At 43.3% G+C, this 25,869-nt stretch overlaps 1 non-coding gene across 1 annotated transcript; it reads right to left on the bottom strand.

Moving 5' to 3' along the window:
• Positions 1-23,166: 23,166 nt before the first annotated feature.
• Positions 23,167-23,241, bottom strand: Trnat-ugu (transfer RNA threonine (anticodon UGU)). The gene has a single exon. It is a non-coding gene; the product is annotated as a tRNA-Thr (tRNA).
• Between the last annotated feature and the right edge of the window lie 2,628 nt (positions 23,242-25,869).

The raw sequence follows: 25,869 nt of genomic DNA, 5'->3' as shown, positions 1-25,869 counted from the left end.
GGCCGAAACGTTTGAGACTCCTTTTAGTCGCCTCTTACGACAGGCAGGAATACCGCAGGCCTATTCTTACCCCCGAACCCGCAGGGGGATTCTCAGTAACTCCACTCAGTGGAAGAGAAGTCAAAATAAGAGAACACGTGTTTCGGCTTATCCATAGATACTAGACCGTTTCTTGAAAAAAAGTTCGGTCAGAGTCTTCGAGTTATTTTTCAGGTACTTTATACGCCTCTTATCAGGCTCTTTTTTCGGGCAAAATGGTAGCAGAGCGGTTAGAGCCGCGGCTTTTTAATTTTGCTCTCCGAGTTCGAAACCCTATTATTATTTTTATTTTTGTTTTTCGTCTATATATCCATGTCTGTAGAAGATTTTACACTAACGTTTTCCAGTGCATAAACTTGTCCTTACTCACCTAATAAATTTAAGTCACATTAATGATGTTAAAAAAAAGGAGAAAAATATTTCAATTTTTTTTTATATGACTCCTGTGGTGTATCATGATTCGTAATCAAATGCAAGCGCCAGTTTTCGGAAAAGTGATCCGTTATACACGGTTTATCGCGAAATTATTGGCAATGCGCAAAATCTTCACCAATGTTATCGACGTTTCTTTCCGGAGTGACATTCATACAAATTTATCCCATTGTCCAACCCGTTTTGCGCGATGTTCATGTGTTCGGAATATCTGTGTTTCGAAAGTTTCTATGATCGACGTCTCTAGTGAAATGCATCAAATCTTCCTGAAGAATAAACATATGAATAAAATATAAAAATTAGTATAAAAACATACATGAGAATGATATATCTGAATAAAATCATTTAAAAAAGATTGTAATCCGTCAACTTATCATACATACTTACAATTACACTGAAGAGCCATACAAACTAATACACCTGCCTAATATCGCGTAGAGCTCCCGCGGGCACGCAGAAGTGCCGACACACGACGTGGCATGGACTCGACTAATGTCTGAAGTAGTGCTGGAGTGAACTGACACCAAGAATCCTGTAGGTCTGTCCATAAATCCGTAAGAGTACGAGGGGGTGGAGATCTCTTCTGAACAGCACTTTGCAAGGCATCCCAGATATGCTCATGTCTGGGGAGTTTGGTGGCCAGCGGAAATGTTTAAACTCAGAACAGTTCTGTAGCAATTCTGGACGTGTGGGGTGTCGCATTGTCCTCCTGAAATTGCCCAAGTCCGTCGGAATGCACAATGGACATGAATGGATGTAGCTTATCAGACAGGATGCTTATGTACGTGTCACCCGTCAGAGTCGTATCTAGACGTGTCAGTGGTCTCATATCACTCCAACCGCACACGCCCCACACCATTACAGAATCTCCACCAGCTTGAACAGTCCCCTGCTGGCATGCAGGGTCCATGGATTCATGAGGTTGTCTCCATACCTGTACACATCAATCCGCTCGCTTCAGTCTGAAACGAGACTCGTCCGACCAGGAAACATGGTTCCAATCATCAACAGTCCAATGTCGGTGTTGACAAGCCCAGGCGAGGCGTAAAGCTTTGTGTCGTTCAGTCATCAAGGGTACACGAGTGGGCCCTCGGTTCCGAAAACTCTCACCTATAACGTTCCGTTGAATGGTTCGCACTCTGACACTTGTTGATGGCCCAGCACTTCTGTCACGATGAACGATTCTCTTCAGTCGTCGTTGATCCCGTTCTTGCAGGATCTTTTCCCAGCCGCAGCGATGTCGGAGATTTGATGTTTTACCGGATGCTGATATTCACGGTACTCTCGCGAAATAGTCGAACGGAAAAATCCTCTACCTTGGAAATTGTGTGTCCCGTCGCTCGTGCGCCGACTATGAGGGCACGTTCAAACACATTTAAATATTGACAACCTGCCACTGTAGCATCAGTAACCAATCTAACAACTGCGCCAGACACTTATTGTGTCATATAGGCGTTGCTAACAGCAGCGCCGTAGTCTGCCAGTTTACATATCTCTGTATTTCAATACGCATGCCTATACCAATGCCTTTGGCGCTTCAGTGTATATAATAAATGTGTGACACTTATTGTAATTTTACAATTACTAAAACGTCCTTGTATTCCCTAATTTTATGAGAAATATTCGTGTAGTAACCTCCTAGAGACATGTTAGATAAAAGAAAACAACAGAAATAAAAGAAATGAAAACAATAAATGGGTTTCGAACACGAGGCGCAAAATTAAGAAACCACGATGTTAACCACTGAGATATCTCTTCGACGAACGAGATCTCGCGGTAAAAATGGATGAAGTACCCCGAAAACATTGACCGTTGTTTCTTCTGAAAGGATGGGGTATCTACGGATAAGCCAGACTTCTTTTGACTCCTTTTCAACTGAGCAAAGTTCCTGTGAAAAAGGGTGATGGCATTTGCAGTGCTGTCCTCGTTAGTAATACCAATATTCAGTGTACAGCCACAAGTGGCCTACGAATTTAATAATTTATTTCTCTTACTCTGCTGTATACGCAGGGTAGGCAGAATTTCGTTACTTGCCGTCTTTCCAGGGCTGAAGTTTTAATGGGCAGCAGTGTAGTAATGAGATGTCGAACAGTTCGGCGTATATGAGAGCTACCAGTGAGTCAGCGGCGTCTCTTCCCCCATCGTATCTCCCGTATTGGTACCTCGCTCGCCCTCTGCGCCGGTGGCTAATGCGTGGGGTCCCGGCCAGGGCAGCGCGCTGCTTGTAAAAGTGGCGACGGGCCGAGTTTACGATCTGCCGCATAAACGCGGCCCATACGCCGCCGCCTTTATGGTCACGCATTGTTCCTGCGAGTGTTTGCTGCATCTGCAATCTTTAGCAGGCCGCGCCCGTCGCGTTTATGTTACACATTCATTGCGTCCGTTTTATGGTTATCTTTGTTACGGCCGACATATAAGGTACACGCGGAAAACATTAAGCGACCCAAGTGGTATCTTTTGCATGCCCCGATATGCGTGTTGCTGAGGAGCACTAAACACAGTAAATCCTCTGGCCGCAGGGTGGCTGGCGGTAGGGCCCGGAGCACTGGACCAGAAAGAAAAGGCCCAGTAACGCCCGGCATGATTCCTAACAGGTGCCTGAGAGCTTTCTAGCACCACTCCAAGTGTCCCCTCCGGCGACAAGTAGCGAAGACGAAATCGGCGCTCCACATATTTCCTCTTCAACAAGTTATCCACCGCAGAAGATATCACAAGCACGTTGTTTCATTCCGTTCGCATCGCCATTAACGACGTACCACGTAATGATTCTCTGGTATCGCTCGTTTCGTTTTATAGGCCTGTAAAATCGGGGGACGTTAACAGACGCTGGGGCAGACTGTAGATTTTCACGTCTTGTCTCTTTAGTGAAACCTGACATTGTCAGAAAGGAGACAGTGGTGATACCGTAATTTAACAAATAAAAAAATTTTACTGTAGAAAGCTTTTAATGCACAGGGGACTTATGACCACAGCAGTTGAGTCCCATAGTGCTCAGAGCCATTTTTAATGCACAGACCGCAGTTTTCATTTTACAATTAAAGCATGATGACTAGTATTGATTGCTTTCTAGAACCATCTTCAGATTTGTAGCTATCCGCTGTGGCCGAGCGGTTCTAGGCGCTTCAGTCTGGAACCGCGCTGCTGCTACACAGGTTCGAATCCTGCCTCAGGCATGGATGTGTGTGCTGTCCATAGGTTAGTTAGGTTTAAGCAGTTCTAAGTCTGGATGACTGATGACCTCAGATGTTAACTCCCATAGTGCTTAGAGCCATTTGAACCATTTTGAATCAGATTTGTAAACAAGTAGAGGAAATATGTCCTAAGCAAATATGGCAAAACAAATATGTAAGGCTACTAGCCGTGCCTAGTTACACTTTGCTGTGACCTAGTCTGCTTAACCCTGGAAAAACACACGCCTGGGGTCTTTTTTGACCCCAAAGTGATTCAAGCAACTTTACGGTAATAAAATTTTTAATAAGTCCACAAAGGCATTATAATTTATTGAGAAAAATGTCCACGATGTTGATAGTACAACTCCATAATTTCTTTATGTAATTAAGTCACACATAAGTTGTGATTATTCACTGCATTTATTTGAAATATGAAAACATATTTTGTTTAGTTCCAAAAATTATTTTAACACAAAATATTCATAACCCACACAATACGTAACAAAACTGTAATTTATTAATATTATGTATAATATAAACTTTGAGGTTCGCCGATGACATTGTAATTCTGTCAGAGACAGCAAAGGACTTGGAAGAGCAGTTGAACGGAATGGACAGTGTCTTGAAGGGAGGATATAAGATGAACATCAACAAAAGCAAAACGAGGATAATGGAATGTAGTCGAATTAAGTCGGGTGATGTTGAGGGTATTAGATTAGGAAATGAGACACTTAAAATAGTAAAGGAGTTTTGCTATTTGGGGAGCAAAATAACTGATGATGGTCGAAGTAGAGAGGATATAAAATGTAAACTGGCAATGGCAAGGAAAGCGTTTTTGAAGAAGAGAAATTTGTTAACTTCGAGTATAGATTTAAGTGTCAGGAAGTCATTTCTGAAAGTATTTGTATGGAGTGTAGCCATGTATGGAAGTGAAACATGGACGGTAAATAGTTTGGACAAGACGAGAATAGAAGCTTTCGAAATGTGGTGCTACAGAAGAACGCTGAAGATTAGATGGGTAGATCACGTAACTAATGAGGAAGTATTGAATAGGATTGGGGAGAAGAGAAGCTTGTGGCACAACTTGACCAGTAGAAGGGATCGGTTGGTAGGACATGTTCTCAGGCATCAAGGGATCACCAATTTAGTATTGGAGGGCAGTGTGGAGGGTAAAAATCGTAGGGGGAGACCAAGAGATGAATACACTAAGCAGATTCAGAAGGATGTAGGTTGCAGTAGGTACTGGGAGATGAAGAAGCTTGCACAGGATAGAGTAGCATGGAGAGCTGCATCAAACCAGTCTCAGGACTGAAGACCACAACAACAACAACATGTATAATATCACTTACATGGATTCTTATTATAAATACAATCCCACTCACTCTCCATGTCAAGTGACGAACAATCATTACACAACACACTTATCCTAGCATGTTCTTTACAGACACACTTGTGACACCCATCACATTGTTAATTCACTTTCTTGTCATTTGACCTATGGCAGGAATCACACCGTTTTCTTTTCAGATTTGGAACATCGGCTTCCTAGTTATCGTGTTGTTTTTCCTTTAGAAGATCCTTGAAGTCCGAAGATATTATTGTTCAAAGAATGCGCTGTGTTCGGCACTGGGGCGACAGGATTCGTCGTTAAATGTGAGATTTGACCAGTTCTTTTCCTAGTTCTGAGAAGAATTCTCTTCTTGCGTTTTTGCTTCTCATATCATGTAAAAATTTACAATGCAGAACGTAAGCATTGAGACAAGCTAAATCTAACATATCAAAAACTACAGCTAGCGGCCACTTTCTTGTTCCACATTTCACTGAATAATGCCTAGCCATCTTATCGACTGTATCCACTCCTGACTTTGTTGAGTTGTAGAACACTATTATTTCAGGTTTTTTGTGCTCATGCTCGCTTACATCAAATGTTTGGCGTAGAGTAGACAAGAAAATGATTGACTTATTTTTTGTATGAAAATACGAAGCTAAAACAGTATTCTGTGCATCTACAAAAGTATTCCATAATGGACTCCTCTATTTTGATGGCATCATTTCCTTTGGTATCTCTTTTCGGTTGACCCGAAGAGTTCCCACAAGTGTCAGTTTATTAGCAAGAAGTTCTTTTCCCAAATCAAAACTTGTAAAAAATATATCAGTGTTAATGTTCCTACCTCTTCCTTCAGGTGATTAAATAAATCATGTACCACTCGTTTCCCTTCCTTCAGTAGATTTCCCCGTGTACACTTGCGCATTTATGACATAACTGGTCTCACAATCCAAAGCAGCCCACACTTTTATCCAAACTTTCCAGGTTTCGAAGGAATGTACACCCTGAATGGACACTGTCCCCTGAAAGTACACACACGCCCATCAAGTGCAATATCAGGTCCATGAACATAAGACGAAATGCATGCACCAACGAACATTTCAAACACAGCCCTAATAGGTTCACCCTTTTGATCCAGAAGCAGCTTTTCGTTCTTCCTTTGTAAGTTTATCACCGAATCGGAGGCACATCAAAATATCACGAACGCTTGAAAAGCTCATTGTGGGTCTAAAAGTAGGTAAGCCATACTCTTCTGACTAGAATTCACTCAAAGGCTTCCCACGCGCCTTATGCAAGCCCCCTATTATTAGTAGACCAAAGAATGCCTGCATCTCTGTAGAATCAAGTTCAATCCAGCGTTCGAGAGTTGGGTACAGAATTTTATTATCTTTTGCATGATTATTTGCATACATTATCGCTGTCACTCTTCTGTAAATCTACCAAAGGCTACGCGAGACTGTAGCCCCATGGACAACCAATGTCACCATCCATGACGAATAAACTATAACACCACGTCTTCCTTCCACAAAACTCAATTCCAAACTGTGAATTTGTCACAACAATGCACATGGATGTATTTTCTATTTACTGTTTACAACAACGCACAAATGAATATTGGTTTATAAGGTGCATTGTTGCCAAAATTTATTTTCATAACAAAACTTTTATGTAACACTGAAAATCACATATTGTATACCTGGGGTGTTTACCGACCCCACTGAAAAAATTTCAAATTGTTGTACTACAAACTGCGATATCATCATAAATATTTTACCCAGTTACAATAAGAAGTCCGTGTATAGCGTATCTGAAGGATGAGTAGTCTACACCCACATTAAAAATGTTTATTTGTAGTTAAACGAGCCCTGGTTTCTAGAAAGACCCCACACATCATGCGATGGTTAAATGTAAAAAATAAAAGAATGCACACGTTTCTAACATGTTGTGGCAATAGGATAGACAGGTACATCCTTATCTCCTTCTCTCTCCTATCTCTGTCCATCTCCCCCTCCCCTTTTCTTTGTCCATCTCCTCCTCCTTCCCTCTCTCTGTCCATCTTCCACCACTCTCTCTCTCTCTCAATCTTCTTCTCCTGCTGTTTCTCTCTCCATCTCCATCTTCCTTCTCTCTCTCGTCCTTTATCAATCAGTCCATCACCTCCTACCCCTTTCTCTATCCTACTTTCCCTCCCTCCCTCTCACTCTGTCTTGTCTCCTCCTACCCTCTCTCTCCCAGTTTCTTTGTCCATTTCCTCCCACCTGTCTGTCCATCTCTTCTTCCCCCCCACTGTCCCTGACCTTGAGCTTTTTTCATTGTTATTGCAAACTCAGATTCTGTAGTAGTATTTCAATTATCAAACCAGTAAGCCAGAAATACAATTTTCCTGTTTGCTAACAACATTTCACGATTGTATACATGTATTTACTATTAAAAAGTATATGGTCTATATGTGTCTAAATGTTAGTTACCATAATGTGTAAAAATCTGGAGTAAATGTTTTCCTCATAGATATAGATATATATTCCTGACAGCCTAAGGAATAATGATACAATTTGTCTATGGTCTTATTTATGATATCTACGGCTGTTCCTGAGACTACTACATAAAATTAGATAAATAGCAGACCACACTTATATATAATCCTGTCTGCAGCATTGAATAACTTATTGTACATTAAGACTCTGTGTCATTTTATTCCTCTTCACATAATTTTTGCCCAATACTGCTTGGCTGCTACTTTTTCTGTCCTTGTTCTTGTCAATCTTAAGCAACATTTAGATCTTCCTGACCATACAGTAGTTAAGCCAGTAGAGTTACATTCGACAGGTCCATGTTTCAGATTTCTGTACCGTCATCCAGAGCTTTGTTTTCCTGGTTTCTGTAAACACCGTGAGACAAATATGGAAATGGTTCTTTAGGAAAGTGCATTGTAAGTTTCCTCCCTCAGCTTCCCTCAATCCTGTCTTGAGCTCCGTCTGTAATGACCTTGTTGTGGGTGTGGTATTGAAACTTAATCTCCCTTCTCCATCGCTTCTCTCTTCTGTTTGATCCTGTCAGTCAGTTTACATTGCATACCAAGACGAACATATTGCGTGATAAGGGCACAGCAACACATCACCCAAGGAATATCAGTTGTTGAAGCACTGGATGTTTTATCACCATGTTGCGGTTGACTGCCCAAAGTAAAATGTTTGTTCATTGAACAGTTTCAATAAAATTATACGCGTTCGACGTACGTCACTGAAATTGCATCACATTTGAAAGCATTGCTATCAGTGATTAACTGCCCCAAATAGATTAGATGAGGTCTACATCTTCATATTTTCGACATTGGCTCTGAGCACTATGGGACTTAACTTCTGAGGTCATCAGTCCCCTAGAACTTAGAACTACTTAAACCTAACTAACCTAAGGACATCACAGACATCCATGCCCGAGGCAGGATTCGAACCTCCGACCGTAGCGGTCGCGCGATTCCAGACTGAAGCGCCTAGAAACGCTCGGCCACTCCGACCAGCTTTTTCGACATTAATTGGAACATACTCTGCACAACGAAAACATCCCATAAGCTATCTAAATTAAGTAATATGTAAAATTAATACAAAAACACACACCTGATTAAAATGTCGACCCTCCATCATCAATATGCACACAGGATGAAGAGATTGCCATATCCATATTGCATCGCTGGCCTGGATGGACGTGCTGGACAGACTTTACAGGGCATTACCCAACGCAGGAACACTGTGAATGCTAACCGTTGTCTCCAGATTTTAACCTAAATATTGTTTATTTAGTCTTTTCCGTCACAGCTGCATATAATCTGTAATGGTGGGTAGTTCTGAATGCTTGCATTCATTTTGAAAGCATTACCCATCTCTCTAATATTTGACTGAATATACTTCCATTGGAACATTTGAGAAACTTGTTCAAACACTACGTCAACATAAGAAAAACTTACATGTTCAACCTAAAATTCTGAAACAACCTTTAACTGATTTGTAGCCATTTGTCATGCAAACCCTTGTGATACCGTAGTTTGACTCAAAATTACTCAATGACAACGATTAACTTTGGCAGGCAGACTTAAAATTTGTTTATGTGTTTCAGAAAGAAACATACTGCATAAGAATTAAAGGATCACTTTTAGAAACCCCACGGGACGCAAACATATGAAATTTGGCGCAAAAATGATCACAACCTTCATTTGTAATGGTGCAAAAACTTAGAGCCTTGAGACATCACCCTCGGGCTTGACAACGTTTCAAACAGCAAGGTGTCGACACATGCGAAAGGAAGTCCAGAGCTCAGAAGTTCATGCGACGTGTAAAGCGGATGAATGATGTCATATTGTCACCGAGTTTCACCACAATTATGCCTAACGCCCCTGTGGACGTGTCATACGATAGGAAAGTCATCACAGTCCATCTTGTGCTGGCGTAAGCTGTCACCAGCACACCAGGCTGCAAAGAGGTTGCGGGAAGATCGATAGTAGGCGCAAGCAACGTGCCTGTCAAGAGAAAGGACAAAAACCGACTCGAAGGCAACGTGCCGCCAACGCCCTGTCGACCGCCAATATTTATGTCGCCACTGCGGTGTGGAGTGTCCAGTCAGTCATCCAGCGAGTGAACAAGTCGAGTTACCAGTCGAAGCCCAGTGGGAGTCGCAGTCGCAGTTAGCTCAGCCTCTAGCTCAGAATCAGTCAGTACCTAGCGACCAGAGTAGTGCTCATAGTGAGACTTGTACTTCACCAGCAGCGAGGCTAACGTGGATTATTACGGAAGAGCTTGTACCACAACACCTGGACTTTTAACTTAAGTAGCTCTCTGTTTGTGTTAATAAAGAACCCTGTTAATACAAGCGAGCAGTTGTTTTACAGAAAGAGGATACAGGCCACCAAACAACATCCTCTCCTATGCTTCCCATGGACCAAGCCTACAGTGACAACGAGGCGACACAAAACCTCTTACATACATTTATACCTTTCTTTTAACATCTGTACGATGGAAGTCAGAGCTGCAACGTCCAGCGTTTCTTATGAGTGACCGAGGAAAACATTTCAGACACAACCGCCGCTCAGAATCGACACCAAAAGGCCTCAGGCATAAATGGAACCGCCCCTTTCCATGGGGCATGGATTCCCACACATTTCGCGGTCGAAAACGTCAGTTCATAGTCTGACAAGTAACAGCACTACGTTGTTGACATCCTTTGACTCTGCAGACACCCTCGGCAGCTCCAACGCTTCTCTAAGAAAATTGTGGTGCTGCGTCTCTGCTGAACGTGATTGTGTCTCTTTGTAGCACAGTGCGACCACATTTTTGCTCTCGTGTACATATCACAACCTAGTGACCACTCAAAACCCTTTGACAAAATCTGAAAGTGATCTGTAGCAGCAAGTGGTGCATATGCTTTTTCAGACCTCCTGTTTCGAGCATGATCACGGAGAGAGGTGAAAGCGCTGAGACATTCACACATGCTTGAATACAATGATAAAGGGTCCCTCTGAGACCGTCCTCAGTGTGGCAAGACCCTCTGTGGCACCCACTTACGTAACACCATAACTGTAGTGCTCTACTGATCTATTTTGCTTTTGTTTCATTTAATGTTACATCGTTGAGCTTCTGTAAATATGTTTGATTGAATCGATAACACAAAATTGTATACTCCTTTCTTTGTAAAAACTTTGGATGTCGTGGTTTGATTCTATGCAATGTACTAAATCTGTCATTTAAATTCTTTGTCCCAATTGGAGGGAGACAAAACTTACTGTAAATAATTTTGTTTAGAACTACCTATATGTGCAAATGATATGTTTTGTTTAAAATGTTTATTTGTTGTTATGTAAACTGCTGACCTTCACTTAGGGTTCTTAATTAGTTTGTATGAAAAAGTTCCCCACCGGAACGGAATTGTGCAGCACGCGCAAATTGTGGTTGGCCTAGGTAGAAAAGGTGGAACCAAGAGTCAGTCGGGGACTAGCTACCAAACTGTGCACTGCCATGTAAAAGTCGTATATTGTGCTGATTCCGAGAGAAGATTGTTCTGCCACTTTCCAATGCCTCGGATGGATGGATAAATAGCTGGAACGATTCTGGAATTGGTATCCATCATCGCCACCAAGAAGGGACAGAGTCCAGCAAATCTGCCTGCAAATCCACCTACCAACATGCAGATGCCACCACATTGCGCAATCATTATAACAGAAACTATAATAATGTACAGTGAAGCATCAGCTTATTGGATGTGTTAGCGTGCTCAAATATAAGATAATTTATAACTGAATTTATGTACCTACCTAGATTTTTTCCTTATCACAACACCTCTCAGGTTCCTCTCCATTTGAACTATGATTACCGAATGTCCTAGTTTGTGAAAAAAAATGAAAGCCTCCCAGTGATGGAAACAGTCCAATTTAAAGTTTTTTTGGAGTGTTAAAGTCACCTATTTAATCATGTGCTTGAAAGTAGAAGACTGTGGTAATAAAGACAATTTGCTGTTTCTTTTAAAGATTAAAAATTCTTAAAACTGAGGCTTATAAAGTTTTGCTTAGTGCTGCCTGTAGTAAAATTTAAAAAGTGAGTCAGCTTCTTGCAAATTTATCAACATTGTGTCTCACTGCAGTAAAAGTCATGAATAGCAGTTGTGGAAAGTTATATACTCATACTTGCTAAGCACTTGTTTCTTTTGGGTATTGAAAGTGCATATTAATAGTGTAATAAGATCCACAGATTATCCTTTACCACTATTTATGAAAACAATAATTTCTTTATTCAAAAGACAGTGAGAAGTAACCTTTTAGTGAATTCCATTTAACTTTCATTTTAAATAGTAACGTATTTAACTTAGAGAGACTTAACCTGTGACCAGTTCATAATTTTGCAGCGAACTACATTTATAATTTTATTTCAACTAGGAAAGTGTTTGAAAAATAATACTTAACCTATGTCCAATTTATGATTCTGCAGTGAATATTAATAGTAATGTTATAAAACTTATTCGGTTTGAATAAGCCCAGAAAGTAATAGTGTGTTCCGTTATCTGTAATGTTTATGCAAATAGTCTGTCCTGCTCTGTCAGCTTCCAATCTTAACTGTGACCATACGCAGGTGTCAGAGTTCATTGCACTCCTTTGTGGTAAAGTATAGGTTGTGTTTGTCCGTTAAAACTACTCATACCTACTTTCTTAAACAAGAACATTAATCTTTCTCGTGCCTAATTAGTTGGCGACCGTTTTCATTATTCTTTAAACAGTGTAGCTAGGTAAAACATTATTTGTTACTCCCTGAACGTTTATGTAATTCTGACTTTCACTTCCGATAAGCCACCTTCGTTAGGTACAACACAGTCAACATTACAAAATTCGTCTGAGAGGGTAACACTGCTCTGTTGCGTTATACCATAATTGCTTTAATAAGATAGTTTTAGTTTACGACCTGCCTCCAACTTTAAGATTATGGTACAGCAGTAGCAGACGGTAGTGTTATACGTGGCTTTTCTGTGACAGGACTATTTGTTCTGTTGGGGCATAGTACGTAATAAGCCAAAACTTGGTATTTGATTATATAAGCTACGTAAATACTGTTGCAGTGTTATTCTTACCTTTATTGAGAACTTCAAAATTGAACTTGTCCAGAGACAATCTGTGAAGCAGTCCTAGGCAAGCAGGCAACCTCTTGACGCTCCACCAACCAAAGTCGTCTGCCTTCAGGCGCCTGGATCAAATTCACAGTAGGTACATTTGGTAGGTTTTGGCTCACTTTCTAGAAAAAAATAAAAAATCATGAAAATGACATTTTTCAATTAAAAAGTTCCCCAAAACCTGCAAAAATGTACCTACTGTCCCAATAATCCAGTTCTGGCTCACTTATTTTATTATAAAAATTATAATAAAATGAAATATATATGATATATTTTACTCAACATTTACCTGTTATTTCCCTAAATTTTTGTTCTTTAGCGAACATAAGACCGTTATGAACTGATGTTTTTACATGTTTTTTAGTGCATGCTTGGCTGCACTTCTTCCACATTCACATGTAACTTTAACTTTTTGTCTTCACTTGTCACATTCCTTATATACACTCCTGGAAATTGAAATAAGAACACCGTGAATTCATTGTCCCAGGAAGGGGAAACATTATTGACACATTCCTGGGGTCAGATACATCACATGATCACACTGACAGAACCACAGGCACATAGACACAGGCAACAGAGCATGCACAATGTCGGCACTAATACAGTGTATATCCACCTTTCGCAGCAATGCAGGCTGCTGTTCTCCCATCGAGACGATCGTAGAGATGCTGGGTGTAGTCCTGTGGAACGGCTTGCCATGCCATTTCCACCTGGCGCCTCAGTTGGACCAGCGTTCGTGCTGGACGTGCAGACCGCGTGAGACGACGCTTCATCCAGTCCCAAACATGCTCAATGGGGGACAGATCCGGAGATCTTGCTGGCCAGGGTAGTTGACTTACACCTTCTAGAGCACGTTGGGTGGCACGGGATACATGCGGACGTGCATTGTCCTGTTGGAACAGCAAGTTCCCTTGCCGGTCTAGGAATGGTAGAACGATGGATTCGATGACGGTTTGGATGTACCGTGCACTATTCAGTGTCCCCTCGACGATCACCAGTGGTGTACGGCCAGTGTAGGAGATCGCTCCCCACACCATGATGCCGGGTGTTGGCCCTGTGTGCCTCGGTCGTATGCAGTCCTGATTGTGGCGCTCACCTGCACGGCGCCAAACACGCATACGACCATCATTGGCACCAAGGCAGAAGCGACTCTCATCGCTGAAGACGACACGTCTCCATTCGTCCCTCCATTCACGCCTGTCGCGACACCACTGGAGGCGGGCTGCACGATGTTGAGGCGTGAGCGGAAGACGGCCTAACGGTGTGCGGGACCGTAGCCCAGCTTCATGGAGACGGTTGCGAATGGTCCTCGCCGATACCCCAGGAGCAACAGTGTCCCTAATTTGCTGGGAAGTGGCGGTGCGGTCCCCTACGGCACTGCGTAGGATCCTACGGTCTTGGCGTGCATCCGTGCGTCGCTGCGGTCCGGTCCCAGGTCGACGGGCACGTGCACCTTCCGCCGACCACTGGCGACAACATCGATGTACTGTGGAGACCTCACGCCCCACGTGTTGAGCAATTCGGCGGTACGTCCACCCGGCCTCCCGCATGCCCACAATACGCCCTCGCTCAAAGTCCGTCAACTGCACATACGGTTCACGTCCACGCTGTCGCGGCATGCTACCAGTGTTAAAGACTGCGATGGAGCTCCGTATGCCACGGCAAACTGGCTGACACTGACGGCGGCGGTGCACAAATGCTGCGCAGCTAGCGCCATTCGACGGCCAACACCGCGGTTCCTGGTGTGTCCGCTGTGCCGTGCGTGTGATCATTGCTTGTACAGCCCTCTCGTAGTGTCCGGAGCAAGTATGGTGGGTCTGACACACCGGTGTCAATGTGTTCTTTTTTCCATTTCCAGGAGTGTATATTATATCTATCTTTTCGATGTTAATACTTATAAAATTCATTAATATTTTTGACCAGACACTGGCTATACCCTTTAGTTTGTGTATTTAATGATTATAAATATTATTAGGAAAAATAAAATTTTTAATTAGAAAAAAGTAGCGGAAACTGAGTAGCTGAAAGCATAATTATGTGATAATCTTATCTATATGAAGATTTCCATGGGCAGGGAGACATGCATCCCCCGTGGAATAATACAGATTGAAGATGTATATAATTGTCTACTGCATAGACTCACTTAAAATTTTTAAACTAGAAGTTCTAGGTCTTGAAATTCATTACTAGTATTTTTAAGTTTCTTGATTAATTTGTAATTGAGCTTAACCTGTCCATCAGAAAACTGAACATTCCAGTCAGTTACTTGTTTCAAATATCTGTCTTTCAAATTAATCTTAAACTCATTACTGAGCTTAATAAAAATTTTCCACCATATCTAGTGCTTAAACATTCACAGGCAGTAATGTACTACAAAAAACTTACCTGTATTTCATAAATATTTAAAACAAATTAGAATTGTTAGCATTGTTGAGCTTGTTGAGCAAGGACTCCATTTATATATATATATATATATATATATATATATATATATATATATATATAAAAATTGATTTTTTCTATATGAATGAACAACTCAGGAAACAACAACCACAAAACCTTATGGGTATTTTTGTTGGACAGCTAATAAGAAGATATGTAATGATATGAAATTATATTATTCATCAACTTTAAAAACTAATGACCAGAGTTCCATATGAAGAATACAGTGATTACGAAGAACACAGTGGCAACGAAGGATACAGTGATCAAGGACATAGTGATGAATGATATGGGAAGGATATAATTATGGGGAATGTTGAGTCTTGCCTACTCGTTTCTTATAGGGAGCCGAAAGGATGCTGCATTCTCGGAATGCTACACAACAGTTCAAGCAAATAACATTGGTAGTTTTATTTCTATAAAGCAGAATGACAATGCTTAACTTGTATTTACAAAGTTGTCACAAGCAAGAGGTGACATGCGAACAGTAAATGATGTTCGCTGTTGACAAAGTCCAAGTAAGCACTTGATACAGATCACTACTATCTGTTCTGTGAGTGCCACTCTACAACCATGCACCACTGTCTGTATATGGAGCCCAAATGGTTCAGATGGCTCTGAGCACTATGGGACTTAACTTCTGAGTTCATCAGTTCCCTAGACTTAGAAGTACTTAAACCTAACTAACATAAGGACATCACACACATCCATGCTCGAGGCAGGATTCGAACCTGCGACCGTAGCGGTCGCGCGGTTCCAGACTGTAGCGCCTAGAACCGCTCGGCCACCCTGGCCGGCTGTTTTGTTGTCAACTTAATAAGCATAATTTTTGCTCTCAAACCATAAAATGCTTCCATTTTTATTCCATTACATTCATCTTTCATTTTTCCTAAAACTTGTAAATTTAGTGTAAGAACTTAAACTCATGTTTGTATTTGTCGAAACTCGTATTTGGAAGTGTGTGGTTGGTATCTAAAAAATGACATCAATACATGTAAATCTCAGTGTAGAGCAATAGAACTATGTGAAAAATTAATTTTGAGTTCACACTACATGATGTGAAATCCAGACTATCCAAATGGCTCTGAGCACTACGGGACTTAACATCTGAGGTCATCAGTCCCCTAGAACTTAGAACTACTTAAACCTAACTAACCTAAGGACATCACGCACATCCAAGCCCGAGGCAGGATTCGAACCTGCGACCGTAGCAGTCGCGCGGTTCCGGACTGCGCGCCTAGAACCGCTAGACCACCACGGCCGGCAACTCCAGACTATCCAGTTTTTTAAACAATTCATCTGTGATAAAGTAATCCATTTTCAGTGAGATTTACATATTCCAAGTGACTGCAAAACAAAAATGGCTCCAATTAAAAATGTTGGCTCTGAAAATTACTTGCAATTATAGAACAAAACCATATTTTGCAATAATAAATTTCTGCTCCATATTCAGCCATATGCAATGTTCTAGCAATAAGAAACTACATAGTTTCAATCGTATTAAAAAACTGAATTACCTTAAAAATTGCCTTTTTGACATTCTTCTGTTGATATAATCTCCTTTGCTTTCCTCAAGACATTTTAGCACAAAATCGTTATTAAATAATGCTGCCTCCACAACATGGCAGGCGAGATTCCATCCTTTTCAAGCCAAGTGAAGGACCATGATGTACCACATTTTTACAATATTTGCAAAAATAATACTGCCAAACCAATGGGCTCATGAATTGCACACACATCAAAAGAAGTTTTGCATCACCCCAGTTTCCCGAACGCCTGAAGATCGACGTCGGCTATGGATATTGAATCACAGACACAGTCACTTTGCCTATTCAGAGATGTCACTAAACCCGCCCAAAGGTGTGAACAACCATGCATGAGCAGCGCCTATTAGACGGAGGGGGTCCGACAGACGATCAGTTCCAGTCATTCCACCGGCAAGGAGGTACACGGTTCTTGTTGTCTGTAGTTCAACCACGCCTGGACGTTGAATACTGCAGTTCGATCGCGTCCGCATTGTTAGTTTTTGCCAGGAAGGATTCTCAACAAGGGAAGTTTCCAGGAGTCTCGGAGTGAACCAAAGCGATGTTGTTCGGATATGGAGGAGATACAGAGAGACAGTGTCTTCGTAACTGCCGTCTGCTTCACGTCTGCTGTGCAGCGAGCTACCTTAATTTAAGTATTAACTGTATTTTTCTTACTTGTCACTTCTTCTTCCGTGTGTTTTTGCTTTTAGGAAGCCTTAATTGTCGAGTGCTAGTAATAGTGTTCCATAGATTTCGTGTTTGTTTTGAATACAGTCAGAGAGAGTCCCGTTAGTCAGCCATAGTACCAGTAGTGCTATTGTTTGTTTTCAATACAGTCCAGAGACAGGTAGTGCTATTTTCATCGTTTTCTACAAGAAGTGCCTAGCAACCACAGTTTAGTCAACAATCGGCCGCCTTTAGTGACTTAGCAGTCTAGTTAAAAGTTGATTAATTCTCTACAGTAAATTGATTTCTTACGATGGATAGGATGTGTGACTGCTGTGTACGGACGCAGGAGGAGCTGGCTACTGTTCGCGACCAGCTGAATGTGTTGATGGCCGCGGTCAGCCGTCTTCAGGCTGCTGCCTCGGAGTGTAGCGGCAGTGGGGAGTCTGGTGCGTCGCATGGTACACCCCAGGTGTTACATGCTTCACCCACTGTCCCTGCTGTCGAGACATCTTCGCGGGTACCGGGCGCGGTTAGGCCACCCTCTCCCCAAGGGGAGTGGCGGGTTCAGCGGCGTTCGCGCCGCACGAGGCGGAGGGTAAATGTGGAGGCTGGCCGTGTGGCATCGCCCGCTCTGCCTGTGAGTGGACATGTGGCCGCTCCTTCAGCAAGGTCCGAGCAGGCACACGGGGAGAGGGGTTTATTAGTTATTGGGAGCTCCAACGTTAGGCGGGTGATGGAGCCCCTTAGGGAAATGGCGGAAAGGTCGGGGAAGATGGCCAGTGTTCACTCTGTCTGCTTGCCGGGGGGTCTCATCCGAGATGTGGAGGAGGCCCTGCCGGCGGCGATAGAGAGCACTGGGTGCACCCGACTGCAAATTGTTGATAATGTCGCCACCAATGACTCCTGTCGTCTGGGTTCAGAGGTCATCCTCAGTTCGTACAGGCGGTTGGCGGAATTGGTGAAGTCGGAAAGCCTCGCTCGCGGGGTGGAATCAGAGCTAACTATTTGTAGTGTCGTTCCCAGAACCGATCGCGGTCCTCTGGTTTGGAGCCGAGTGGAAGGCTTAAACCAGAGGCTCAGACGATTCTGCGGAGATCTGGGGTGCAAATTTCTCGACCCCCGCTATCGGGTAGAGAAATGTAGGGTCCCCCCTGAATAGGTCAGGCGTGCACTACACGCCGGAAGCGGCTACAAGGGTAGCGGAGTACGTGTGGAGTGCACATGGGGGCTTTCTAGGTTAGAGAATTCCCTCCCTAGGCCCGACAAGACGCCTCCTGAGACGCGGCAAGGTGGGAGTAGGCAAAATGCAACAGGGAATAACAATATTAATGTGCTAATAGTAAACTGCAGGAGCGTCTATAGAAAGGTCCCAGAACTGCTCTCATTAATAAGCGGTCACAACGTCCATGTAGTACTAGGGGCAGAAAGTTGGCTGAATCCAGAGGTAAACAGTAATGAAATCCTAAACTCAGATTGGAATGTACACCGCAGAGACAGGATGGACAGCAGGCCGCGGTGGTCTAGCGGTTCTAGGCGCGCAGTCCGTAACCGCGCGACTGCTACGGTCGCAGGTTCGAATCCTGCCTCGGGCATGGATGTGTGTGATGTCCTTAGGTTAGTTAGGTTTAAGTAGTTCTAAGTTCTAGGGGACTGATGACCATGGATGTTAAGTCCCATAGTGCTCAGAGCCATTTGAACAGGCTGGACAGTGAAGGGGGAGGCGTGTTTATAGCGATAAGAAGTGCAATAGTGTCGAAGGAAATTGACGGAGTTCCGAAATGTAAAATAATTTGGGTGAAGCTCACGGTTAAAGCAGGCTCAGACATGGTAATTGGATGTCTCTATAGGCCCCCTGGCTCAGCAGCTGTTGTGGCTGAGCACGTGAAGGATAATTTGGAAAATATTTCGATTACGTTTCCCCACCATGTTATAGTTCTGGGTGGAGATTTTAATTTGCCGGATATAGACTGGGAGACTCAAACGTTCATAACGGGTGACAGGGACAAAGAATCCAGTGAAATTTTTTTAAGTGCTTTATCTGAAAACTACCTTGAGCAGTTAAACAGAGAACCGACTCGTGGCGATAACATGTTAGACCTTCTGGTGACAAACAGACCCGAACTATTTGAAACAGTTAACGCAGAACAGGGAATCAGCGATCATAAAGCAGTTACTGCATCGATGATTTCAGCCGTAAATAGAAATATTAAAAAAGGTAGGAAGACTCTTCTGTTTAGCAAAAGTGAGAAAAACCAGATTACAGAGTACCTGACGGCTCAACACAAAAGTTTTGTCTCAAGTACAGATAGTGTTGAGGATCAGTGGACAAAGTTCAAAACCATCGTTCAATATGCGTTAGATGAGTATGTGCCAAGCAAGATCGTAAGAGAAGGAAAAGAGCCACCGTGGTACAACAACCGAGTTAGAAAACTGCTGCGGAAGCAAAGGGAACTTCACAGCAAACATAAACATAGCCAAAGCCTTGCAGACAAACAAAAATTACGCGAAGCGAAATGTAGCGTGAGGAGGGCTGTGCGAGAGGCGTTCAATGAATTCGAATGTAAAGTTCTATGTACTGACTTGGCAGAAAATCCTAAGAAATATTGGTCTTATGTCAAAGCGGTAGGTGGATCAAAACAAAATGTCCAGACGCTCTGTGGCCAATATGGTACTGAAACAGAGGATGACAGACTAAAGGCCGAAATACTAAATGTCTTTTTCCAAAGCTGTTTCACAGAGGAAGACTGCACTGTAGTTCCTTCTCTAGATTGTTGCACAGATGACAAAATGGTAGATATCGAAATAGACGACAGAGGGATAGAGAAACAATTAAAATCGCTCAAAAGAGGAAAGGCCGCTGGACCTGATGGGATACCAGTTCGATTTTACACAGAGTACGCGAAGGAACTTGCCGGGTTATTGCAGCGGTGTACCGTAGGTCTCTAGAAGAGCGTAGCGTTCCAAAGGATTGGAAAAAGGGCACAGGTCATCCCCATTTTCAAGAAGAGACGTCGAAAAGATGTGCAGAACTATAGACCTATATCACTAACGTCGATCAGTTGTAGAATTTTGGAACACGTATTATGTTCGAGTATAATGACTTTTCTGGAGACTAGAAATATACTCTGTAGGAATCAGCATGGGTTTCGAAAAAGACGGTCGTGTGTAACCCAGCTCGCGCTATTCGTCCACGAGACTCAGAGGGCCATAGACACGGGTTCACAGGTAGATGCCGTGTTTCTTTACTTCTGCAAGGCGTTCGATACAGTCCCCCACAGTCGTTTAATGAACAAAGTAAGAGTATATGGACTATCAGACCAATTGTGTGATTGGATTGAAGAGTTCCTAGATAACAGAACGCAGCATGTCATTCTCAATGGAGAGAATTCTTCCGAAGTAAGAGTGATTTCAGGTGTGCCGGAGGGGAATGTCATAGGACAGTTGCTATTCACAATATACATAAATGACCTTGTGGATGACATCGGAAGTTCACTGAGGCTTTTTGCAGATGATGCTGTGGTGTATCGAGAGGTTGTAACAATGGAAAATTGTACTGAAATGCAGGAGGATCTGCAGCGAATTGACGCATGGTGCAGGGAATGACAATTCAATCTCAATGTAAACAAGTGTAATGTGCTGCGAATACATAGAAAGATAGATCCCTTATCATTTAGCTACAAAATAGCAGGTCAGCAACTGGAAGCAGTTAATTCCATAAATCATCTGGGAGTATGCATTAGGAGTGATTTAAAATGGAATGATCATATAAAGTTGATCTTCGGTAAAGCAGATGCCAGACTGAGATTCATTGGAAGAATCCTAAGGAAATGCAATCCGAAAACAAAGGAAATAGGTTACAGTACGCTTCTTCGCCCACTGCTTGAATACTGCTCAGCAGTGTGGGAAACGTACCAGATAGGGTTGATAGAAGAGATAGAGAAGATCCAACGGAGAGCAGCGCGCTTCGTTACAGGATCATTTAGTAATCGCGAAAGTCCGCAGCTCGTGGTCGTGCGGTAGCGTTCTCGCTTCCCACGCCCGGGTTCCCGGGTTCAATGCCCGGCGTGGTCAGAGATTTTCTCTGCCTCGTGATGACTGGGTGTTGTGTGATGTCCTTAGGTTAGTTAGGTTTAAGTAGTTCTAAGTTCTAGGGGACTGATGACCATAGATGTTAAGTCCCATAGTGCTCAGAGCCATTTGAACCAAAAGTAATCGCGAAAGCGTTACGGAGATGATAGATAAACTCCAGTGGAAGACTCTGCAGGAGAGACGCTCAGTAGCTCGGTATGGGCTTTTGTTAAAGTTTCGACAACATACCTTCTTCGTGGGATTAAGCAGGATATTGCTCCCTCTCGCGAAGAGACCATGAGGATAAAATCAGAGAGATTAGAGCCCACATAGAAGCATACCGACAATCCTTCTTTCCACGAACAATACGAGACTGGAATAGAAGGGAGAACCGATAGAGGTACTCAGGGTACCCTCCGCCACACACCGTCAGGTGGCTTGCGGAGTATGGATGTAGATGTAGAACTGTCGATGACATGCCTCGCTCAGGCCACACAACGGCTACTACTGAAATAGATGACCGCTACCTACGGATTATGGCTCGGAGAAACCCTGATAGCAACGCCACAATGTCGAATAACACTTTTCGTGCAGCCACAGGACGTCGTGTTGCGACTCAAACTGTGCGCAATAGACTGCATGATGCGCTACTTCACTCCCTACGTCAATGGCGAGGCATCACGTTCTCTTCACCAATGAGTGTTGCATATGCCTTCAACCAGACAATCGTCAGTTTGGGGGCAACCTGGTCAGGCTGTACGCCTTAGACGCACTGTCCAGCGAGTGTAGCGAGGTAGAGGTTCCCTGATGTTTTGGAGTGGCGTTACGTGGGGCCGACGTACGCCGGTGCTGGCCATGGAAGGCGCCGTAACGACTGTACGATACGTGAATGCTATCCTCCGACCGATAGTGCAACCATATGGGCAGCATATTGGCGAGGCATTCGTCTTCATGGATGACAATACGCGCCATCATCGTGGACATCTTGTGAATGACTTCCTTCAGGATCGCTCGACTAGAGTGGCCAGCATGTTCTCCTGACATGAATCCTATCGAACATGCCTGGTATAGATAGATAAGGGCTTTTTATGGACGACATGACCCACCAACCACTCTCAGTGGTCTACGCCGAATCGCCATTGAGGAGTGAGACAATCTGGACCAACAGTGCCTTGATGAACTTGTGGATAGTATGCCACGACAAATCCAGGCATGCATCAATGTAAGGGGACGTGCTACTGGGTATCAGAGGCACCAGTGTGTACAGCAATCTGGATTACCATCTCTGAAGGTCTCGCTGTATGGTGGTACATCATGCAATGTGTGGTTTTCAGTAGCAATAAAAAGGGTGGCAATGATGTTTATGTTGATCTCTATTCCAGTTTTCGGTACAGGTTCCGGAACTCTCGGAACCGAAGTGACGCAAAAATTTTTTTTTTGGTGTCTGTATTATGAGAGAGGGACTGAATATCACGAATGCTCAAGGAAATATGAAGCAGATGGGAACATTGCTGTTTGCATGGGCAAGTGATTCGAGACCGATCACAATGAAAAATTAGGTTCCGTTTCATTTTGAACATGCAACAAATCGAGAATTTACCCTGCCTAACCATGACTTCGAAAACGATCACCTTCTACAGGAACATAACCAAATACGCTTACATAGCATTCCTTAAGCGAAGAACATATAGCGATCTAATTGAACAGGTGTGAAACAGCATGGTGAGAAACTGCAGGCAGTATTCATATTCGAACAGGTCAAGACTGAGCCTCAGAGTGAAATTATAATTAACTCAATACCATTAGCTGCTGACGGGCGTGATATAGATCAACGGGGACAGTTGAAAATGTGTGCCCCGACCGGGACTCGAACCCGGGATCTCCTGCTTACATGGCAGACGCTCTATCCACCTGAGCCACCGAGGGCACAGAGGATAATGCGACTGCGGGGATTTACCGCCGGCACGCTCCCCGTGAGACCCACATTCTCCAGTTATAGTCCACATACTACATTCGTAGTGCCTCTGCCATTATACCCATTACTCGCGGCAGACAGTCCACCGAATCCTGTAAGAGATCAGGCAAATTGTGTGCATCCGCACTGAAGAAGGTCATCTGCCGGTTAGCCTTAAACGATATGAAGATGGCATCTGTTCTTTCGGACATGCCATCTTCGTATACAGCCCCAGAGTGGTTTCGCCTCGCATTGCGCTACGAACCAACTAAAAATTCGCGGCGACGCACCTAAACTGGCTCATGCTAGTCAAAGTACTTAACCGACCGATATGTCACGTGCAGCTAGTGCAGAGATGCGGCATGCTTTCAGTGGTGGCTGCGCCAAAGAGCATAAATACATTGATGAGCCAAAGCATTTCGACCACTGCCCACCGCAAGATTATATGCTGCTTGGTGTCTCTGAGGGCACGTGACGCGGTAAGAGGAGTAAATGAGCGGAGCAAAAATGAACAGGGAATCGTTACAGCGAGGGTAAGTGGCGCAAATGCGGAAATCCGCCGACCTGAGCGACTTTGACGAAAGTCAGAGTGTTGTGGCCCAGTGCCTGGGAGTGGGCACCTCTAAAAGGCGAAACTGATCGACTGATCGCGTGCTACTGTCGTGAGCATCTATGGAAAGTGGTTGAAGAACTCTGAAACCTCAAGTAGCCGACAAGAAGTTGAACATCCACACCTCATCACAGAACGTAGGGATCGGTAGCTTGCTCTCTCTCTAGAGCAGTATTGGCGGCGATCTGTGGCAGATCTGACGACAGAGTACAGTGTTGGGACAGGCACAAGTTTTTTGGAGCATACAGTTCAGCACACACCGTTGAATATGGTGTTCCGCCACAGAGGATCCTACGTGTTCTCATGTTGACCCAGCGACATCGTCAATTATGACTACATTTGGTGCAGGATGACAGAGATTGGACAGCGGGTCAATAGAATCGTGTCGCCTGTTCGGATGAATTCCGTTTTTTGTTAAACCAGGTCGATGATCGTGTCCATATACGCCGTCATCCAGTCGAATGGCTGCTCGAAAAGATTCAGCGCGTCACGGACGCAGGCCGTTGGGAGTAGTATTATGTTATGGGGGAAATTCACTTAGGCTTACATGGGATCTGAAGTAGTAATCGATGGTACCACGACTGCTGTGTACTACGTGAACATTACCAGGGACCGCCTGTAAACCCTTATGCTTGATGTCTTTCTCAACAGCGATGGCATCTTCCATCAGGATAACTATCCGTGCCACAAGACCAAAATCGTGCTGAAATCGCTTGAGGAGCATGTCTTGGCCATCAAATTCGGATTACCTGAATCTGATGAAACCTAACTGGGAGGCTATCGAGCACCATATCCGTGCCCACAAACCGCCTGTAAATTACAGGAAGTGAGTTCAAAAATGGTTCATATGGCTCTGAGCACTATGGGACTTAACGTCTGAGGTCATCAGTCCCCTAGAACTTAGAACTACTTAAACCTAACTAACCTAAGGACATCACACACATCCATGCCCGAGGCAGGCTTCGAACCTTCGGCCGCAGTGGTAGCGCGGTTCCAGACTGAAGCGCCTAGAAGCGCTCGGCCACTGCGGCCGGCAGTTATTTTTTGTCATTTAACAACGTAATAACTGATTTCAGTTTAAAGTCATTATCAGCGTGTTTACTTGTAATTTATATGGTGGTGCGAAGTGGGCATGTTGCAACAAGGCGTTGCAGCGTATCTATCGAGTACTTGACGGATTCCACGTCACGCAGAATCACTTCTGAATTACGTTTCAGAAGTGGATCAACATGCTGTTAAGTAGGTGGTCATAATGTTCCGTCTCATCAGTGTAACTACCGAGCGAGAATTTGGATGCACAGAACAAGAATTCTGTCCGAAACATCTCCTGCAGCTCAAGTCACGTGTTTTTGGGATGGCGCATTTTAGCCTATATAGCGTATTTTGAGTTTTATTACTTCGTTGCTATAGATAGATAACCTGCAGAAGTACATTGAATCTTTGTATACGTGTTTTATAGACATCTTAACAATTTTATACCTGGAACTGAAGTTACCTTAAAATTGTGAAGAGCAAGAGTACTGTGGTTTTTCGCGATAGTATCGTAGTTCGGATTCCATTTTATTAACGATTTTCTCGGTTACGAGGATGTGTGACATCCAACAACATTTTTGTACGTTGTCTATTGCACATATTCATATTCTCGAACGTTTGTTCTGATTAATTACGTTATAATGAAACAGTATAGAGCGCCGAAACGTCACAAAAAACACTTTTGGAACTATGAAATTGTTGCAGTAAATCAGGTAATCACACCATCCGTTTGTCCTTTATTATTTTCAATTTTTGACTAATTGTTCATCTCTCGGGAAACTAGAGCACAAAAATCACATAATGTCGGAAACTCTCTCATGTAGAAATACTTAGATACACACAATGGTTTGAGACCTGTATAAATTGTGTAACACTACGCTACTGCGCACGATACTTATTAAAGCCTGTACTATGGTAAGTTAACGGGCTTCACCTTATAAGAAAGGATTTTGGTATAT

The sequence above is a fragment of the Schistocerca serialis genome, chromosome 4 (assembly GCF_023864345.2).
Source record: "Schistocerca serialis cubense isolate TAMUIC-IGC-003099 chromosome 4, iqSchSeri2.2, whole genome shotgun sequence".
Lineage (NCBI taxonomy): Eukaryota > Metazoa > Arthropoda > Insecta > Orthoptera > Acrididae > Schistocerca > Schistocerca serialis.
Note: the sequence above shows the minus strand (reverse complement) of the source record. Positions and strands in the feature narration are given on the sequence as shown.